General features: G+C 33.0%; 1 long non-coding RNA gene across 1 annotated transcript; it reads left to right on the top strand.

The window, feature by feature from the left end:
• The first annotated feature begins 1,680 nt into the window (after positions 1 to 1,680).
• LOC126670000 (uncharacterized) lies at positions 1,681 to 4,533 on the top strand. The gene is made up of 4 exons (XR_007638609.2): positions 1,681 to 2,455; positions 2,540 to 3,432; positions 3,796 to 4,017; positions 4,130 to 4,533. It is a non-coding gene; the product is annotated as an uncharacterized LOC126670000 (long non-coding RNA).
• Positions 4,534 to 15,551: the final 11,018 nt, after the last annotated feature.

Genomic DNA, 15,551 nt, shown 5'->3' with positions numbered 1-15,551 from the left:
TATAGTCTTTTTTTAAAAAAGAAATTGGGTTATAGGGGATTTTGTACTTTAGCCACGCGGGAGTTGCTTATCTAAAATTGTAAGGGAAAAGGATCATCCAGACCCCTAACATTCATAGGTTGGATCAGTTGAGCCCTCATCATGAAAGGTTCATCCAGGCCCCCAATCTCATGCAAAACGTATAACTGTGCCCCTTAACTTAACACTATTTGTCTCTGACTCTAACGGCGCATCGAAATCCTACGTGGCTTTAATTTTACCATTGGGATTTAGTTACGTGGCATTTATTGTTGCCACCTACCAATCTCAGACAACTAACTTTTGTACTACCCCTAATTAAAAAAGTTAGGGTTTTTAATTTGAAAAAAAGCCGATTAACCCTTTCTCCCCAACCCTTCGATTTTCCTTCCATTAACCATAAATCTTCAATATTCACTCCATTAACCACAACTTCTCCATTATTGAATATGATTTTCCACCAATCTTCGATTTCCATTCCATTAACCACAAATCTTTGATTTTTCTTCGATTTTTAACTCCTCGCTTTCCTCTGCAACGTTCAGGTATGTTTCTCCTAATTCTATTTGCTGTACGTTTTTCCTCCTTTCCTTAATGGGTATCTGGATTTTGGGATTTAACAGTTGGATTCTATGTATTTGTTGAGGTCTGCATTTGATATGATGTTTGTTGAGGTTTAATGTATGAGTTTGTTAGATTCCATGTTTTCCTCGCTTCCTTAAAGGGTATCCCAGCATACCCAAAAAAATGTTTGCTGTTCAGTTTAATATATGTTTGTGTTGAGGTTTGCATTTTACATGATGTTAATGTCGTTTGGTTGTCAATTGAATATGATGTCAATGTTGCTGAGATTCACTGCTTTTGATAATGACCCTATGTACTGATGTTTGAAAGATGTATCCTTTATTTACATGTGTCTACATTTTGGCAGTTTGTGTATCAATGTATGTGTTTGTCTTGCTGAGTTGTATGTAATAATGAGGTTAGTGGTCCATACTAGATGTGATGTATGTAATTTTGGCAGCTTGTTGAGTTGTTTGTGAAATTTGTTTTGCAGTATGGGTGAAGTAATTGATGTGCATTTCAACTTTGGTGGAATTTGGACAGTTGACCCTACATTAGATTATGTGAATGGTGATATAGAGACAAAATTTAACTTTAACTCGGATTACCTAAATATTAGGACAATTAAGGATAAGTACCTACATGATTTAGGCTATGCTTTTGTGCACAACATTTTCTTTTTACAGCCTAGGAGGGATTTTAGTAATGGATTGATGTTAGTGGCCAATGATGACTCAATTATGACAATATTGAACTATATTAGGTGTGTTTCTTGGAAGAATGAGATTTCTATTTATGCTAGTCAAAATCCAAGTGAGCCTGTTTTTGCAAATACACCAATCCCCATAGTAATGGACAAACCAGACATAGATCCAGGGCTGGAAAGAGAGGCATATCAAGACAATGTGGAAGAGGTTGGGGTCCATGGAGAGGGTAGTGTAGAAAATGATAATATAGAAATGGACTGTGTTAGGGGCAGTGGGGAGGTTAGTGAACATGGTTGTGTGGTTCAAGAGGATAGTACTGATTCTAGTGAGAGTACAGATTCAGGGGAAAGTGAATCAAAATGTCAGAGGGACAATGGCAGTGACTGTTCATTACAATGAACCAGAAGGCACTCTAATTTTTCAGTTAGGCATGAGTTTTGCAGATACAAAAGAGGCAAGGGAAGCCTTAGCTAAGTATACAATGGCTATGGATAGAAGGTTAAAACTAAACCCCAATGAACCAGGCCGTATCAGAGTTAAAGTGTGTCACAGGTCAGAATTGTGACTTCCTGGTGTTCATGTCAAAGGATGGAAAAAACCTAGGTTTGCTAGTTAAAACCCTGCAGCTAGAGCATAAATGCTACAGAACCTCTAAGAATCCTATAGTAACAATTATCTTTCTAGCAAACCATTTTAGACCATTAATCTGCAGAAATCCTAAGACTACTGTTAAGGAGCTTATGAACCTTGTTGAGCTGCAACTTAAAGTCAAGGTTTCATACATAATGTGCAAGAGGGCTAAGAGACTGGTTAAACATGAATTTGATGGAAGCTATATAAAAGAGTTCCAATGCTTGGAAGTTTATGCAGTAGCCCTAAAAAGAGTCTTCAAGCGTATGTTCATATGCTTTGCAGCATGTAAGCAAGGTTGGAAGGCTGGATGCGGGCCTTTTATTGGGCTTGATGGATGCTTCTTGAAGAGTCCATGCAAGGGACAATTGCTGTAAGCAATTGGGAAGGATGATGATGATCAGATGTACCCAATAGCCTAGGGTGTTATAGATACTGAAAACACAACAAACTGGAGATGGTTTTTACAGCATTTGGTTCAAGAACTTGACCTTGATGATGGAGCAGAAACTACCCTAATATCTGACATGCAAAAGGTTAGTATTTGTAGATTTAGTCATTTATGAGTTCATTACATTTCAAAAAAAATTCACGTCTGACAGTTAGTGTGTTTGTTACAGGGACTTATTAAAGTTGGCAAAGAACTTCTTCCAAGTGTTGAACATAAGTGGTATGCAAGGCACATTTGGGCACACTGGTCAAGAAATGGGGAGGAGGTCAGTTTCAAAAACAATTTTGGATTTGTGCATGGAGTCGCTATGAGGAAGAGTTTGTTGATCAACTAAATATGATGGGACAAATCAGCAAAAGAGCTATAGAGGACTTAGTATGGTATCCCCCAAACAATTGGTGTCGAGCATATTAGGCATAAGTTAATGATTGCAGATAATAATATTACTGAGTGCTTTAACTCTTGGATCAAGGATTCCAGATATAAACCAATTATCAGCATGCTTGAGGACATTAGACTTCAAGTGGTGAACAGAATAGCTGAGAAGAAGAATCAGGCAAGAACTTGGTTCAGTGAATGGAGTCCATCAAGTATGAAGTTCTTCCATGGTAACAAAGACATTGCAATGGCCTGTAAAGCAGTGTTTAATGGAGACGAAGGTATTGAAATTGGGGAAGGGGATGATAAATATACAGTCTTCTTAAACAAGAAAGTTTGTACTCTCAGGATTTGGGATCTTACTGGAATCCAATGCTCACATGCCATCTGTGCAATACATCATTTGAATAAGGAGCCTATGAATGAAGTCTAAGTATGAAGCTTATTATAGCTTCACTATGCAATCAGTTCTTTGGAGGAGGTTTATGAGAGTGGATGAGTACCTGCATATGGAACCTCCAGAAGTGAAAAAAACTGCCTGGAAGACCAAGTAAAAAGCGCATTAGAAATGCTAATGAACCAAACCCTTCATCTGGAAGTGGAAAATTAGGGAGAAAAGGCCAGAAGTAGAGATGCATGCAATGTCATGAAGAAGGGCACAATAAAATGTCATGCAAGAAAAGGGTAACTTTTTGTGACTTTGTGTTCATTTTGTGAATTTGTGATATTTCATAGCAAACTGTGACAAAAGTGTTCATTTGGTGACTTTGTGTTCATTTGCAGTTTGTAACTTCTATTAGTTATGTATTTGCAGTTTGTAACTTCTATTAGTTATGTATTTGCAGTTTATGTTCATTTTGATGCAGTTTGTTGTCATAGGGGCAGTTTGTGTTCATTTTGTGCAGCTTTTGTCCATTTTGTGCAGTTTGTGTTCATTTTGTGCAGGTTTTGTTCATTTGGTGCAGTTTTTGTTCATTTTGTGCACTTTATGCATTACATTTTGTGTTTTAGTTTGTGCCTTGCAGTTTGTGACTTTGAGTATTGCAGGGCCAAACAGGCACATCAGAGGATGGATTCTAGCAAACTCAGTCAGGAAGTAGCATGCCTGAACTCTGTGAAGCTTCTCAAACAACTCAGGCTTCTCAAACCACCCAAGCTTCTCAAACAACCCAGGCTTCTCAAACCACCCGAGCACCTCAAAATTTTAGGAGACCAACAGTAGGAGGTGGCTGCTTTTATGATCCAGTAACTGGACAAATTGTTTTGCATGTAAGCTTTTAAAGTTTTTTATTTTCACTAAGTGGTATTAATTTGCCTTCTTGGTGTGAAACTACTAATGCTTTGCACTTGCCTCTTTATGTGGAACAACCTGGTATGTTAGGGGAACAACACATAGCCTCTGAAACTCTAATGGCTTCAGGAAGTTGCATTACCACTGAAGATCCTAATATGAGGTTCTCAATTCCAAATGAGAATATCATTAGAAGATCTTATGCAAAAAAGTCTACAGGTTTACTCTAAAAGCCATCACTTTTAGAGGATCTGGGTCTCATATTAGGTATGCTGACAACTTACCATTTAAGCCAATAGGAGGTCTTAAATGGAAAGGTGCACCTGAAGTCACTCGCTCACAATTGACTAAAAAAACTCATGCAAAAAAGAAAGGAAAAAGCAACAATGATGCTGCAGCTACAAGCTGAAATTATATGTTATTTTTTTGTATTATTTTTGTAAGTTCCTTAGGAGGCTTTAAACTCTGCCTGTTAGGTTAATTCTTTGTAAGTTCCATGGTTAAGCTTTAAACTATGCATGTTAGGTTAATTTTTTGTAAGTTCCTTAGGAGCTTGTTATGGCTATAAACTCTGCCAATAAGGTATATTTTTTAGAGTTCCTTAGTAACTTCTTATGATGGCTTTGAACTCTTCCAATTGGAAGTTATTTAGGAACATGTTGATGGCAAGAATGCCTTGTTAATGAATGGTATTATTGGTTAATAAATGGCAATGTTGTGCATCAATTTGTGCTCTCTTTTAATTATTGAATACAGAGCAGGGTATTGCAAAACAGGACAGGGTTTCCATAATAGCATTGCATATAATCATTCAATTTTATTGATTGCTCAATTTTGCATAACATTAAAGGACATACAGAAATCACAACATTATAATGTTTGCACTACAGGGCATTGCATAAATACTACAAATTCATAGATAGTTCAAGTTTGCATTATAATTCATAGGACATTCATCTTCAAAATTAATGCAACCTATCCAACCTAAAAAATACATAATCAAAACCACCCATGACATTGCAGCTATAGCACATGCAATTTCCATTTTCTTTCTAGAATCAAGTAGTTCTTCATTTCTTTTCTCCTCTGCTTTCTGCACAAGCTTGAATTCCTGCCATAAATTGTCAACATCTTCACCATAATTGAATCTTCTGCTACACCTTCTATCCATGCTCAGTTCTTTTTCAGGTATGAGATTGTTAATGTTGGACCCTTGTCCTTTCAAACTCCTTTGTTTTGACTTTGAAAATCAACTATGAGTGCTCTAATCTTGTGTATTAGTATATAGGACCTCATAGGATCAATCGGAAGTCGATTCAGAGCCTTCTAGCGAGAATCGAGTTTTTCAATCTCAAGCTGTCTAGTAGCATATCGCAGGCGCTACACCTTCTGCATCACGGGCGAGATTCATGTGTTGCGGGCGCGACACATCATATCACGGGCGCAACATTCACATCTGATGAAACCTTAGATGATCGTTGGAGGTATCACGGGCGCGACAAAGAGATCACGGGCGCGACACATGTGACCGTTGGATGCCCAACGGATAGATTTGAGCTGTCTCAGTCAGAAGCTACCATGTGTGAAGAGCCGTTGAAGATCTGCTGACCTGGCATGTATCGCGGGCGCGACATGAAGCATCACGGGTGCGACAGGAACAATCTCAGCAAAAGTATTTTTGTTTGTTTATGCTTTTGTGATTGATTGCTTTGGGTATAAATATGAACCCATTTGCAATGTTTCAAGGTTAATGATTTCCAAACCTTGAAACAATAAACACACAACTTTAAATTACATTTGTTTGGTTGTAGTTTTGGAGTAAGCTTGTAAACTCCTAAATCATTGTGGGTTCTTGATTAGCCTTAGAAAATTAAGTGTGAGTTAGAGTTTAGCTTTAAAAAAACTCAACCCTTGTAAGTTAAAGATTAGCATTGGAAAATCTCATAGTTGGTGTTTAGCTATAAAGCACTAAGTTTGAAGTTAGCTTAGAAATCTTCTTTTGAATCTCTTTTAGTGGATTCTAAATCTCATTCCTTGATTGAGTAGTGGAGTAGGATTGATTTGTGATCCGAACCACTCTAAATCTCTTATGTCAATCCTCTAAACTCTTAACCTCTTATAAATTCTTATTTCCGTTTTAAAGAATTTTAATCTTCCGCTTCAAAACTCAAAAATCCAATTTGCCATACCCCATAGGGTCTTTCAATTGGTATCAAAGTAAGGTGCTCTTCTTTTCGCTTAATTGCAGACTTTTCGATCAAAAATGGCAACCGAAATTTTTTTTCATCACTATCAAACCTTTTCTTGATGGTTCAAATTCAAAAATTTGGAAAAGATATGATGGAAAATTATCTTGATATGCAAGGGGTTGATCTATTGAGTGTATTCCTAAGGGGATGGACACCTCCATGTGACAAGGATGGAGTCCTTTCGAAGAGAAGAGAATGGTTTAAAAGTAAGAGAAGGAAAATGGCATGAATAGAAAAGTCATCACTACTCTCCTCTCCTCAATTTCTAGAGAAGAACAAGGTAGAATTCAACACTTGAATTGTGCCAAGAAAATGTGGGAGACTCTAGAGAGCTACTATGAAGGTACACATCCAGTGAAGGGTAAGAAGCTTAAGTTGCTTCTTGGAGAGTATGAAGGCTTAAAGGTTTGCCTAATTAAGATGTTTCTTCTATGACCTCAAGGCTTCGTAGGATTGTTCATAGTCTTGAGCAACTTGGCAAAATCATTCAAACTCAATGAAATCAATGGTAAAATCCTAAGATCCCTTCCTATTCTTCTATGGCAACCTAAGACCACAGCCATCATTGAAACTCATGATTTCTCCACCTTGAGGACGAATGAGTTGATTGGGAAGCTTCTTCTTTATGAAATGTTTTACATCAAGAGAATTCAAATGGAAATGGCAAAGGAGAAGAACATTGCTTTCGAAGCTTCAACAAGTGCTCTTCAAGAAGAGAATAAGAAGGAAAGTAATGAGAAAGTAATGATATTATTGATGATATTGTTGATGATGATGCTCATGATGACGATGATGTTGGTAGCATGCTTGATGAACAATTAATTAAATATGGTGATTATAAAGCCAAGATGCTATTTTTTAAAAATGAAGCTTCTAAAGATAAAAATGAAATGCTTGTTATAACAAAAGAATTTCATGAGCTAAAATTGTCTAATGAAGCTCTCAAGTCATCTTTAGAATCTATCCCTAAGCAAGGTTTGAATGTTGATAACTTGCTTAAGGAAAATGATCAACTAAAGAATGAAATTCTTGAAATTAAAAGATTCACTTTCAAGATTTCAAAAAGGGAAGGCAACTTTGGATACAATTCTTGTATCTTAAAGATGCCCAACCATAAAGTTTGGACTTGGCTATAATTAAAATGCTTCTAGTTCAATGGGATTAAATTTGTGAAGTCCACTTTGCTTCACACTTCTTCTATAGAAGTTCCTCCTAAATTGGTCAAACCAATTGAGGCAAAGAAGGTGCTATGCTCAAGCTCTTAGACCTAAGTCATTCTTGACTCAAAAGGCTAAGAGCAACAAGGGTACAAGACCCTTTAGACATGGCTATGCTTCTCAATATAGTCATAAGTTGAACAAGAAGACTAGAAAGAACTTACATGTTCATGCATTTTCAAATGTCAATTCTTGTTCACATGCTTGTGCTTGTTCTTATGAGACCTCTAGAGCCAAGCCACCTCAAATACAATCAAATTTGAACCACAGAATTCAATGTTTTTATTGCATGAAATATGGTCACACTAATGTTCATTGCTATGTGAGAAAAGTTCAATTAAGTTTAATCCCTTTGAACTATTCAAGCATTAACTTTCAAGGATCCAAAATTGTTTGGGTACCTAAGTGATTTGATTTGTAGGTACATTTGATGTTCACTAAGCCCCCCTTTGGAATGAATGAATTCCTTAAAAAAAATTGGAATTCATTTATAATTCCAATTTTTTATGTTTGGAATGAATGAATGGACAAACACAATTCTTGGAATTAAAATCAGGAAATTAATGTTAGTTATAATTTGTGGATTTATAAATCCAAGCAAAATAGATAGAATTTACAAATGAACAACACATGACAAAAAGAACAATCCCTTTTTGACAATAATACCATCAACTTTTTAAAGGTTTTCTCTTTTCTTTTAAGATTATTTAATGTCACTTTCATTTCAATTTTTTTTCTCATTTTATTTCTTTCTATTTTCTTTCAATTTTCCTTCTCATTTTTTTTTTTTCATTTTGATTTCAATTTTCCTTCTCATTTTATTTTTTTCAATTTTCTCTACTCCATATTACACAAGTAATCATTATAATACCTACTACAACAAATCTCAAACCAAAAAATTTAGTTTTATCAACTTATCTTTATTTTTTTTAATTAACTATTTCAATTAGTTTATTAATATTTTCCTTTTATAATTAGTTAAATAAACTAGTGGGTAATTTTTTTATTTTTTTCTTATTATATATTATGTATTTGATTTTAATTATATGTGTGTAATTTTTAAATGGTTTAAATTTCTATACATTAGTTGTTATTTTGTTGTTTATGAATATACTCAATAATGTGTATGTTAAATTTGTTGATATAGCATGTACTTCTAACAAAATATATGCTATATTTTGGATTTGTAAAATTTGAAGAAAAAACTATGCATTTTGATCTTTGTTTAAGTTAGTAGCTTATGCTTAAATTGGTGATTTATATTGTTATATTTTGAATTTATAAAATTTATAAAAATCGGTGCTTTGGAAATTTTTTGAACAAAAAAAAACAGAAAATCTCTTCAGTTAAAGCGTGCCCACGGTATTTTCCAGAACTACTAATTTTGTGGTTCATGTTGTTATGTTTTAATTTTTTGAAATTTAAAAAATAAATTATATATTTTAATATTTATTTAAGTTAACAATTTATGCTAGTAATTAGTATTTTATGTTATACTTGTTATTATTAAAAATACATTACTTTATATATATGTTAATTTTTAATATTATTAATTTTTATTGTTTTAATGTAATATAGTATTTACTAAATTTATATTATAGAGCAAATATAGTTAGTTGTTTTAGCATATAATAAATTTTAGTAGTATTTTAGTTAATTTTTAATGTTTAGTAAAATGGTTATAAGGTTAATTTAGGGATAGATTAAAAATAATTGAATTTTAGAATTCATTTCAAACATAAATATGGAGAATTCATTTTAATTCTATAGTTTACAGTTTTTCATTCCAAACAGCGGAATTCATTTGCAAATGAATTCCTGTGGAATTCATTTAGTGAGTAAAAAGAATTGTTCCAAAGGGGGCCTAAATCAAATTCAATATCTTATGGTCGATGATCATTAGAAGCTTTTGGAAATTGGCAAGATAGGTAATATTTGTATCAGTTTGTATGCCATGTTTTTCAAAATTGTTATTTTAAGGGGGAGAATCAATTTTTCAAATATTATTCTTCTAAAAGTTTTGATATTGCTTTAATTTTTTTAATGATTGGACTTTGCCTTGGTGTAATTCAATTAATGAATTATTGCCTATTTTTGATCATTTAAATCAAATTAGTTCAATCAATTGAGTTTTAGGCTTGATGCATATCAAATTAGTGCCTTGCGCCTCAATTGAATGAGAAACTAAAATTTGTTTTCAAAATCTCTTTCAATTAGCTCCTTTGTCCATGATTTAAACTTGTTTTATTCTTTTTGTGCTTGACAAAGGGGGAGAAGTTTCTATGCTCAAATTGCTAAGTATTTTCAAATATTTCTTGCTTATGCTTTACATATTGCTTTTATCTTATGTGCATAAAGTGAGGGGGAGCCAAAATCAATTTGACTCTTACTTAACTTAGCCATTTTGGCATGTTGACTGTCAAACTCAAAAAGGAGGAGATTGTTGGACCCTTGTCCTTTTCAAACTCATTTGTTTTGACTTTGACAATCAACTATGAGTGTTCTAATCTTGTGTATTAGTGTATAGGACCTCATAGAATCAATCAGAAGTCGATTCAGAGCCTTCTAGTGAGAATCGAGTTTTTCCATCTCAAGCTGTCCAATAGCATATCGCGGGCGCTACACCTTCTGCATCACGGGCGAGATTCATGTGTCGCGGGCGCGACACATCACATCACGGGCGCGACATTCACATCTGATGAAACCCTAAATGACCATTGAAGGTATCACGGGCGCGACAAAGAGATCACGGGCGCGACACATGTGACCGTTGGATGCCCAACGAATAGATTTGAGCTGTCTTAGTCAGAAGCAGCCATGTGTCAAGAGCCGTTGAAGATCTGACATGGCATGTATCGCGGGCGCGACAGGCACAATCTCAGCAAAAGTATTTTTGTTTGTTTATGCTTTTGTGATTGATTGCTTTGGGTATAAATATAAACCCATTTGCAATGTTTCAAGGTTAATGATTTCCAAACCTTGAAACAACAAACACACGACTTTAAATTACATTTGTTTTGTTGTGGTTTTGGAGTAAGCTTGTAAACTCCTAAATCATTGTGGGTTCTTGATTAGCCTTAGAAAATCAAGTGTGAGTTAGAGTTTAGATTTGAAAAAACTCAACCCTTATAATTTAGAGATTAGCTTTGAAAAATCTCATAGTTGGTGTTTAGCTATAAAGCACTAAGTTTGAAGTTAACTTAGAAAACTTCTTGTGGATCTCTTTTAGTGGATTCTAAATCTCATTCCTTGATTGAATAGTGGAGTAGGATAGATTTGTGATCCGAACCATTCTAAATCTCTTGTGTCAATCCTCTAAACTCTTAACCTCTTTTGAATTCTTATTTCCGCTTTAAAGAATTTTAATCTTCCGATTCACAACCCAAAATCCGGCTTGCCATACCCCATATGGTCTTTCAGTTAATCACGTACTTTGCTCTCTCGGTTTTTTCCTCATCGTGCCATTTAAAGAAATTATAGCCCCCAGTTTAATCAAGAAACAAATAGCAGGTTTTGCAATTCAGTCATAGCCAAAACTTTGTTGAATTCCAACTAGGCATAACCAAACTAACACTAAGGGCATGTTTGGTTCAAATGAATTTCACTATTTTTTATGGAATTCAGTTGAATTTCTACAAGATATGTGTTCGGTCAAATGGTTTTTCACAATTTAAATTTGTATTTACACTCAAAATACAATATTCAATCTATTCTGTTTCATTTAAAATTAATTTCATATTTAATATTCGGAAAACCGAACATTAAAGTTTATTTTCAAATGATTTTCAAATAAAATTCATTTAGAAATGAAATGAAATGAAATAATTTCTACCGAATCCTTGCTGAAGAAGACGAAGATGTTGGCATGATGATTTACAACAGATGTGTCTTCAATTTTGAATGTAAGGTTAAGAATTTTAGGGATTTAATTTTTATGTTTTAGGGGTTATAATTTTTGTCATCGGAAGAAGATGAGGATAGCCCATGCTCGCTGGACAGACCATTCTGCTCAGCGAGCAGAATCTGCTCACCTGAGCATAACTGGTTATACTCCTCAGAACAGAACCGAGCTCATCGGGACCCATTCTGACGTGCTCACGCAACATGCACATCGATTAGACAAGTGAAAACTCAAAAGCGACCTCCAAACGTTACTTAAACACAACCTCAAACTCCAAATACAAAACAGAAAATTCATCCACTTCAATCACAACACAACCAACCAAAACCATAACTGAATTCAAAACCGAAGACGTTAACTTGTCCGCATGTGAGTTAGCTCTCCAACCGAGCTTGAATTTGTGAAATCGGTTGTGGAAAATCAAAGATGCACTCCCCGCCATGATTAGTGTCCAAGGAAGCAAAAATTAGGTTGGTGGTGATGATGGAGATGGCAATGGTGTAGATGAGGGTTAGTGTTAGGTTTTCAATTTTGTATTTAATGGTGGAGATGACAAACTGAATGAGTTAGCAGGGCTTTATATAGTGGTGGAAAAAGCTCACTTAAACTTAAACGTAATTACTCTTTTAACTCAATTCTTTAATCATCGTCCCGAACAAATTTAAATGATTTCGTAAATTCACAAAAGTTTAACGATAATTTCTTAAAAATAAATAGCGGGCTTTGGCATAATATTTATTAACCCGGAACCTATATTTTATTTATATAAATTCCTTTCGATAATTGAAGTCCCATTTAATTCCACTTGTTAAAATTATAAACGTCCAAATTCTACAAATTTTTAATCATAACTCCTTAAAATTATTTTATAAAATTTAATGTAAAATTTATTAGCTCAGGACTTACCAATTATTTTAATCCTTATAATTTAATCCTCATCTACTAATAACACTTCAGATCTACGCTCCGTAGATAATTCCATCAAGGAAATAGTAAAACCCATAAAGGGTAAGAGCCAGAACTCCACAAAGGAAGACAAACATCCATAAAGGAAGAAAGAAAAATACTAACAGATCTCAGATCTGTGATTATTGACGGAAAATAAACTAAATACGAGATTTGAACAAAAAACGAGAAGGTAGGGAGGTGATTTTGAACCAAAAAGTGGCCAAAATCACCTCCCTTTTGTTGCGGCTAGGGTTTCTGAAAAAGAGAGAGAGTTTAGAGAGATGAGAGAGAATTGGGCTGTACAATTATTAAATTCTTACCTTAAAGGTAAAATCACTTTTAAAATTTTAATTTTTGTGTCTTTTATCAATATTTGCAACCAAATTGTTAAATTTTTATAATCATGTTCCAATTTAAAAGGTTTGTTGTAATTTTATTCAAAATCTTGAGTTTTATTTTTTAAATTCAAATATTTACATTCTTTATCAATTACTACTAAATTTTTAAAAATATTGTCTAATTTTTAATAAAATTTTCTACAAAAATTTGTTCCCACTTGATAAGAGAACAAAATTATGAAAAATAATAATTCAAAATGAATATAATTACTAAAATTAAGAAATTTAATTGTAATTAATAATAGATGCAAGATTTGAATTTTAAAAATAATTTTGCCTAAAAATAATCATATCTAGAAATAGGAAGCAATCAGCAGATGTAGAGTATTAGCATTTGAGCACTTTGCAATAGGAAGCAATCAAATTGAAAATAATTACACATTTAGATGTTTATTTAATCCTTATAATTTTAAAATTTTATATATCATTTAGATGTTTATTTAAAATCTTGGAACTTTTTTGAACTTTTTCTTTTCTACTTCTTCTTCCTCAAGCAAACAAACCTAAATCTAAAAAAAGAACATGCCGCCTGTCCATTTCCTTTGCTTCCTCTCCTTTATTCCGTAGACAATGTCTCTATATACAAACTATCGTTGCTCCCCCCCCCCCCTTGGAGGCATCAATGATTCAATGATTTGGAGTAGAGGAACATATAATTGATTCAACATTTTGCTCCTTTGCATGCAGAGCTACAAACGCTCGTTTTCTTGCAAGCGAACGAATGATGGATGCTTGAAGGAGTATAGTGGCTGAGCTAGTTGCTCCCTTCTTGAACGACGTCGATTAGTGCGGAAGTAGGCAATTTCATGGTTGTTTCATGGTGGTTGCTGGTGAGGGAGGTGGCGGTGGCTGCTGATCAGTAGAGATAGTTAGATTAGGTTTAATTACAACTTAATTAGTTTAGATTAATTAGATTGAATTAGGTTAATTAGGATTTTAAATTTTAACTTCAATTAGGATTATAATTATGGGTTTTATTAGGATTAAATATTATTAATTAGAGCTAGTTAGTTCAATTAACTATCTCACTTTTTTATTTTTTCAAATGGGTGAAACACATCTGCTCTTTGTGGATCGAAATGACCCATTTTTTCCAAATTGAACATTTTTGACATATCATGCCAAGTTGATGAGGTGAATTGATTTTTGTTCCTCGTTTTCATCTTGATTTATAGAAAATCAAAATCAACGATTGTCAAAATAGTCTAATGATTGTAATCAACATGAAAACTCAAATTTTCCCAACTAAAATGTATAAGATTCGCTCTCGAATCAAAATAAAACACCGAAACAACATGAAATTCAACGCCAACATCATGTGCAACATGTCCACACAACCACTATATAAAAATTACAATCTAAAAAAAACCTCACATACTAAAACATAACATAACCAAAATGTATCATGTTGGATGTTCGACGGAGCATACGTCACAATGATGTAAGCCATCACCATTGTGGTCTTTTTATTTCCTTTTAATTATTTTTTATTCAATAAATATATATTTCCTATTTCTTATTTTCTCTTTGTGGATTTCTTTTCCTTCATGGATGTCATATTTTTCTTTCTGGAAATTTTTAAATTAGATTTTTCTATTTTCTTCATGAGTTCATTGGTGGAGAGGAGATATGAACTATTAATGAGAATATTATGTTTGCTTTTCTCTTAATCAGATTCATTTAAAGAACAATGCATTGATTTAACCATTTAGTGGTGTAGACAGATCGCTGATTCCATATTTAGAGAACACTTTTTCAACACGATTGATGAATATAAATATTCATTGATTAGTTGAGGTTTTTCTTTCATATTTATTGAATGTATTTTTTTATATTTTTTTTGCTCAAGTTGTACTTTGCGTTTTTATTAATAATATTCATTATTATTAAAACAATTATTTAAAGATGATTAAGGATTCAAGGAGAATATCAAACAAATATAGATCAATCTCTCCTCCTAAAATGTCATTAGAATGAATAGAGATTTTTATATGAGTTCATACAGAATTTAAATCTTAGTCTTATTATAAAAGTTCATTTTTGTTTATATGGAATACTTATAAATTTTATATAATAGTGATTATTAGACCATCAATTCTCATTTTTACTTGACTTTATCTTCTCTCTAGTTTGAATGAATAATTAATATTTTTTTAAAATATAAGTAAATAATTTAACTTATTAATGCTTAAGGTTTTAATGAAGAGTTTAAATTTAGACAAGAACATTGATTTATTCATGGAAAAAATAACGTATAAGCAAAATAAAAAATAAAAGTAATGCAATAAAATATCCATTAAAGAGTATAAATTCTAGAATTTTTATAATAAATAAATAACAAAAAATGATTTTCAAGAGGATGACAAGAATGAAAAAAAAGTGATTACGAAAAAAGAGTTCAATTTGAATAATAAATATTTTCATTGAGTCAAAGCTGAAATAGTTACATGAATTATAAGTTTATGAAAGGTTTGAAACCATTCATGCTGATCTGATATAGAACAGGGTGCGTGAGCAAGAATATGCCAAACATTGTTCACAGATTACCTAATAAATTTTAAAAATAAAATAACCTAATTGCTTAACTAAATAAGTTCATAAATAAGTAATTACTCCTGACTTGGTGAAACTTCTCCAAATCATCAATCACTTTCAAGATATTTAATTTCACATGATTTTTTGAGGTACTTCTTAACCAACTTAAGTCTTTCCGAATAGCAATTATGATGTCCTAAACTGAAATAAATTCTTGATATGTTGTTGTTATTGCTTGTTGGATACTCCCCACTCATTCCTTAA

The sequence above is a fragment of the Mercurialis annua genome, linkage group LG2 (genome assembly GCF_937616625.2).
Source record: "Mercurialis annua linkage group LG2, ddMerAnnu1.2, whole genome shotgun sequence".
In the NCBI taxonomy this organism is placed as follows: domain Eukaryota; kingdom Viridiplantae; phylum Streptophyta; class Magnoliopsida; order Malpighiales; family Euphorbiaceae; genus Mercurialis; species Mercurialis annua.
This window is presented reverse-complemented; position numbering and strand designations above follow the sequence as displayed.